We start from the raw sequence: 6,356 nt of genomic DNA on the forward strand, positions 1-6,356 counted from the left end.
GTGGTAACACAGACAACGAGCTACAACCTACTTTTTTTTTTTCTTTTTTTTTTAAATCAAAATAAGCCGTCCTCCGTGCAGTATGAATTACATTGGTCTCTACGAGCGGCCAGAAGCGAGCCCAGAGCGCAGGGACCGTCTACAAATGTCTATACCGATAAGAGACAATAAAAGATTATTCAATAACTTTACTTCTGTTAAGTGTAGTTTCACCAAAATCCCCACACACATCAATGGCCACCTCCTGTTTATACTACAACACTAAGCTTGGGAAAAGGTGCTTTTACATAATTTTGGGGAATTTTTATTGGGAATAATATTCAATAACTTCATTCAGTTCAATTCAATTCAATTCAATTCAATTCAATTCAATTCAATTCAATTCAATTCAATTTTATTTGTATAGCGCCAAATCACAACAGAAGTTGTCTCAGGACACTTTCCATATAGAGCTGGTACAGACCAAGCTCTTTTATCTACAGAAAACCAACAATTCCCCCATGAGCAAGCACTTGGCGACAGTGGCGAGGAAAAACTTCCTTTTAACAGGCAGAAACCTCGGGCAGAACCAGACTCTGGGTGGGCGGCCATCTGCCTCGACCAGTTGGGTGAGAGAGGGAGAGCAAGAGAGGGAGAGTGAGACAGACACAGGCAGACAGACAGACAGAAATGCAGTCAGAGAGAGAGAGAGAGAGGGAGAGAGAGAGAGAGAGAGAGAGAGAGAGAGAGAGAAAGAGACAGACATGCAATCACAGTAACAGTGACAGTGGATGTAATAATAGCAGTAGCAGTTGCAGTGGATGTCAGGCAGGGCCAAGGCAGGAGACGCAGCTGCAATCCACAATCCAGATTCAGCCACTGTAGAACCTGCAAGACGACAAAGCACAGAGACTCCAGGGAAGGAGCTAAGTTAGTAACACGCCGTGGTAGGACATGAAAGTGTGCAGATGGAGAGGGACAGAAGGACAGAGGTGCTCGGTGTATCTTTGGAGGTCCCCCGACAGTCTAATCCTATAGCAGCATAACTAGGGGCTGGTCCAGGACAAGCCTGAGCCAGCCCTAACTATAAGCTTTATCAAAAAGGAAAGTTTTAAGCCTACTCTTAAATGTAGAGACAGTGTCTGCCTCCTGGACAAAGACTGAAAGATGGTTCCACAGGAGAGGAGCTTGATAGCTAAATGCTCTGACTCCGGTTCTGCTTTTTGAGACTTTAGGAACCATAAGTAGACCTGCATTCTGGGAACGCAGTGTTCGAGTGGGGCAATAAAGTACTATGAGCTCTTTAAGATAAGAAGGTGCCTGGCCATTTATGGCTTTGTAAGTAAGGAGGAGAATTTAAAAAAATATGCCTGATTTTTGCGATATTACGTAGGTGAAAAAAGGCTGTCCTTGAAATTTGTTTTACATGGGAGTGAAAGGACATGTCTTGGTCAAAGATGACTCCCAAATTCTTTACAGTGGTGCTAGAGGCCAGCGCAATGCCATCCATAACTGCTATGTCATCAGAAAGTGACTTTCTAAGATGTTTAGGGCCTACTACTATAACTTCAGTTTTGTCTGAGTTTAGCATCAAAAAATTGCAGGTCATCCAGGTCTTTATGTCATGAAAACATGCTTGTAGTCTAGTTAACTGACTGGTTTCTTCCAGCTTCATTCATAAATATAGCTGGGTATCATCTGCATAGCAATGAAAATTTATTGAGTGCTTCCTGATAATCTTACCTAAAGGAAACATATATACGGTGAATAGAATTGGTCCAAGCACAGAACCCTGCGGAACTCCATAGCTGACTTTAGTGAGCACAGAGGAGTCGTCATTAATGCGTACAAACTGAGAGTGATCTGACAAGTAGGATTTAAACAAGCTTAGCGCAGTTCCCTTAATGCCAATGAAGTGTTCCAGTGTCTGCAATAGGATACCATGGTCAATGGTGTCGAATGCAGCACTAAGATCCAATAAGACTAGTACAGAGACAAATCCTTTATCAGATGCAATTAGAAGGTCATTTGTAACTTTAACCAGTGCTGTCTCTGTGCTATGATGTACTCTAAATCCTGACTGGAAATCCTCAAATAAACTATTATTGTTTAGAAAGTCGCACAGCTGATTGGCAACTGCTTTCTCAAGAGTTTTTGAAAGAAAGGGAAGGTTGGATATTGGTCTATAGTTGGCTAAAACCCCTGGATCAAGAGTAGGCTTTTTAAGTAGCGGTTTTATCACAGCTACTTTAAAGGACTGTGGTACGTAGCCTGTTGATAAAGACAGATTGATCATGTCTTATCCTGAAGAGTCAATTAAAGGTAATACTTCTTTAAACAGCTTAGTTGGAATTGGATCTAAAATACAGGGTGATGATTTTGATGATGAAATTATTGAAATTAGTTGGTGAAGGCCGACAGGAGTAAAACAGTCTAAAACTGCAACGGACTGAGTAACAGTTTCTGCGGTTTCTGTGTTTGAAGACAAAACAGTACCTGTTGACGGCAGGAGCTGATGAATCCTGTCTCTAATAGTTAGAATTTTATCATTAAAGAAGCTCATGAACTCATTACTGTTCAGAGCTAAAGGAATACGTGGTTCAACAGAATTATGGCTCTCTGTCAGCCTGGCTACAGTGCTGAAGAGAAACCTGGGATTGTTCTTATTTTCCTCTATTAGTGCAGAGTAATAGGCTGCCCTGGCACTGCGGAGGGCTTTCCTGTATATTTTAAGACTGTCTTGCCAGGCAGACCGAAATTCTTCCAAATTGGTAGACCGCCATTACCTTTCTATTTTCCGTGAAGTTTGCTTTAATTTGCGGGTTTGAGGAGTATACCATGGAGCTAACCTCCTCTGTTTAATTATCTTCTTTTTTAGGGGAGCAATAGAGTCAAGTGTCATACGCAATGAACCTGTAGCACGATCAACCAGGTAGTCAATCTGGGAGGGACTAACGTTAGCATAGGAATCCTTAGTTATATTGAGACTTAGCATTGAATTAAATACTGATGGGATCATATCTTTAAATTTAGCTACAGCACTATCAGACAGGAGTCTGGTATAAGAATTTTTGTCTACTGGCTGGTAGTCTGGTAATATGAATTCAAAAGTTATTAAATGATGGTCCGACAAAACAGGATTCTGTGAGGAGACTATTAAGTCTTCGATTTCAATGCCATATGTCAGAACAAGGTCAAGGGTGTGGTTAAAACAGTGAGTCGGTTCATGTACATTCTGATGGAAGCCGACTGAGTCTAATACTGAAATAAACGTGCTGCTAAGGCTGTCATTATCAACGTCGACATGTACATTAAAGTCACCTACAATAATTACTTTACAGGTATCTGCTTTAAGGACTAAGTCTGATAGAAACTCCGAGAACTCAGCTATAAATTCGGAGTAATTACCAGGAGAGCGGTATACTATAACAAATAAAACTGGCTGCACTGTTTTCCATTTTTCATGAGAAAAAGTGAGAACAAGGCTTTCAAATGAGTTATATTCGAGTTTAGGTTTAGGGTTTATCAAAAGGCTTGAGTCAAAAATGGCTGCAACTCCACGTCCTCTGCCGCTGCCTCGAGGAATGTGAGTATTAATATGGCTCGGAGGAGTAGCTTCATTTAGGCTCACAAACTCTTCAGGACACAGCCAGGTTTCAGTCAGACAAAATAAATCAATATTATGGTCTGATATTAACTCATTTACTAAAACAACTTTAGAGGACAGAGATCTGATGTTAAGGAGTCCACATTTAATTCTCCTATCTTGTTGTACTATTGCAGAGGTTGTTTTAATTTTAATTAGATTCTTATGTTTAACTCCTCTTCTCTGTACTTTTGGTTTACTTAGTTTACGTGGTTGGGGGGCAGACACAGTCTCTATGGAGTGTTGGGTGGGTAACTGCTCTAATGGAGGCGCAGAGAAGTGTGTAGGACTGCAGCTCTGCCTCCTGGTCTCAACTCTGAGTTGTCAGGGGTTAGGTTCATAAATAAAATCGGTCAGATTTCTAGAGATGAGAGCTGCTCCCTCCAAAGTGGGATGGATGCCGTCTCTCCTAATCAGACCAGGTCTTCCCCAGAAAGTCTGCCAATTATCAATGAAGCCCACACCGTTTGCTGGACACCACCTCGACAGCCAGCGATTGAATGATGACATGCGGCTAAACATATCATCACTGGTCAGATTTGGCAGGGGTCCAGAGAAAACTACGGAGTCCGACATCGTTTTAGCATATGTACACACCGATTCCACATTAATTTTAGTGACCTCCGATTGGCGTAACCGGGTGTCATTACCGCCGATGTGAATAACAATCTTACGGTATTTACGCTTATCCTTAGCCAGCAGTTTCAAATTTGATTCGACGTCGCCCACTCTGGCCCCCGGCAGGCATTTGACTATGGTCACTGGTGTCGCTAACTTCACATTTCTCAAAATGGAGCTGCCAATGATCAGAGTTGGTTTCTCGGCGGGTGTGTCGCCGAGTGGGGAGAACCTGTTAGAAACATGAAACGGTTGGTGGTGACCCGTGGGCTTCAGCTTGGGACTATGCTTCCTTCGAACAGTCACCCAGCCTCCCTGGTTTCCCGGCTGCTCGGGATCTATCAAGGGACGGCTAGTAGGAGCTGCACTTGGTTGGTCCGCACCGGCTACGGGGGCCTGGCTAACTAAAGCTAATGGTTTGGTTTGGTTTCCATGGTGCGGAGCCGAGCTTCCAATTCACTAAGCCTCGCCTCCAACTCACCAAATAAACTACATTTATTACACATACCAGTATCACTAAAGGAGGCAGATGGGTAGCTAAACATGTGACACACCAAGCAGGAGAAAGCTGGAGAGGGACAGAGAGAAGCCATCGCTAGCTGCTAGGCTAAGCTGGTGTAGCTAGCAGAGCAGACAAGCACGTAGACAAATGAAATTGACGGTCGCTAAATAAACAGACTAATGGGTGCTTGAGCAGAACTAATGTTACTTTAGAGCGCGGACAAAAGGCCGCTGTAACAAAACACAGAGCAAATTACACTCAGAGGAACAAGAGCGACAAACGCACGCTACTCCTAAGGCAGCAACCAGAAACAGGAAGTGAGACGATACGCTTACCTCAGCATGTCAGTTATGTTATAACTTCATGTTAATAACATGTAGTGCCACCAAAATCCCCTCACACATCAATGACCTCTGCCTGGTTATACTACAACACTTAGTTTGGGGAATGGTGGTTGAACATAATTTTTGGGAAATTGTCAAGGGAAAAATATTCAATAACTTGCATAACTTGCTGGCATGTAAGTGCCACCAAAATCCCCTCACACATCAATGGTCTCTTCTTGGTTATACAACAACACTTAGGTAGGAGAAATGTGCTTTTGCATACTTTTGGGGATTTTTTATTGGGAATAATATTCAATAATTTCATGGTAATAGAGTGGAGTGCCACCAAAATCCCCTCACACATCAATGGCCTCCTCCTGTTTATACTACATCACTTAGTATGGGACAAGTTGCTTTTACATAATTTTGGGGAATTTTTTCCCCAAGCACAATTCTCCAAAATTGTTGGGTAGCACGGTGGCACAGGTAACACTGTCGCCTCACAGCTAGAAGGTCCCCGGTTCGAATCCCGCTGTGGGCACTGGTGGCATGTCCTCCACCATGTCTCAGTGCCTGCTGCTCGAGGAAAAAGGGGCCTTTCTGTGTGGAGTTTGCATGTTCTCCCCGTGTTGACCCGGGGTTTCCTCCGTAATAACCCCCACTGAAAACATGCAAGAAGATCACCACCTGACCAATGGTGACGAGAAGGGATGGGTCCCCAGGTGCGGGCACTGGCATCGGCTGGCAGCCCACCGCTCCTGGTCTGCCGCGGAGGATCGACAGACCGAGGATGGGTCAAATGCGGAAAAATAATTTCATGGAAGCATGGCGCGTGTGCATGTAGTGTGCAACTAACTATGTGTGATAAATAAAAGTACATTTCTTCTTCTTCTTCTTCTTCTTCTTCTTCTCAAACTAAGTGTTGTAGTATAAACAGGAGGAGGCCATTGATATGTGAGGGGATTTTGGTGGCACTACACTTCATAGAAGTGAAATTATTGAATGTTATTCCCAATTCCCCCAAATTATGTAAAAGCACATTCCTCCAAACTGTGTTGCAGGAAAACCAGGAGGAGGCCATGGATGTATGAGGGGATTTTGGTTGCACAACACATTATTAATGTGAAGTTATTGAATATTATTCCCTCTAAAAATTCCCCAAAATCATGTAAAAGCATGTTTCTCTAAAGCAAATGATGTAGTATAACCAGCAGGATGCAATTAATGTGTGAGGTGAGTTTAGTGGCACTACATTTAACAGAAGTGAAGCTATTGAATAATCTTT

Source organism: Chaetodon trifascialis, chromosome 12 (genome assembly GCF_039877785.1).
Source record: "Chaetodon trifascialis isolate fChaTrf1 chromosome 12, fChaTrf1.hap1, whole genome shotgun sequence".
Lineage (NCBI taxonomy): Eukaryota > Metazoa > Chordata > Actinopteri > Chaetodontiformes > Chaetodontidae > Chaetodon > Chaetodon trifascialis.